At 30.7% G+C, this 277-nt stretch overlaps 1 protein-coding gene across 1 annotated transcript in view; it reads left to right on the top strand.

Moving 5' to 3' along the window:
- Positions 1-277, top strand: part of LOC119586286 (vacuolar protein sorting-associated protein 41 homolog) — a gene marked incomplete in the record, with an annotated part of 18,266 nt that overhangs the window by 1,935 nt on the left and 16,054 nt on the right.

The raw sequence follows: 277 nt of genomic DNA, 5'->3' as shown, positions 1-277 counted from the left end.
TGGCAGCATTAGCTTAATGGCTACAGAGCCCATTTTAGAATTTGGTTTCAGTTTCTTCAATAGTTGTTCAAAATTTAGGAATTTTGGCATGCAAAGACATTTTCTTTTTTAGTGTATAACAATTTTGCATTAATTACAAAATTATTATTGCTCAAACTCGTTGTAGACTTGGGAGTACACTGGAATTTTGAAGATATGGTCTCAGTTTGTGGGAAAATATCTAAACTGTATAATATTGATATTCTCCTGTATATCAATTTAGTACAATGATAAGAGC

This window comes from Penaeus monodon, chromosome 21 (genome assembly GCF_015228065.2).
Source record: "Penaeus monodon isolate SGIC_2016 chromosome 21, NSTDA_Pmon_1, whole genome shotgun sequence".
NCBI classification, from domain to species: Eukaryota; Metazoa; Arthropoda; class Malacostraca; order Decapoda; family Penaeidae; genus Penaeus; species Penaeus monodon.
This window is presented reverse-complemented; position numbering and strand designations above follow the sequence as displayed.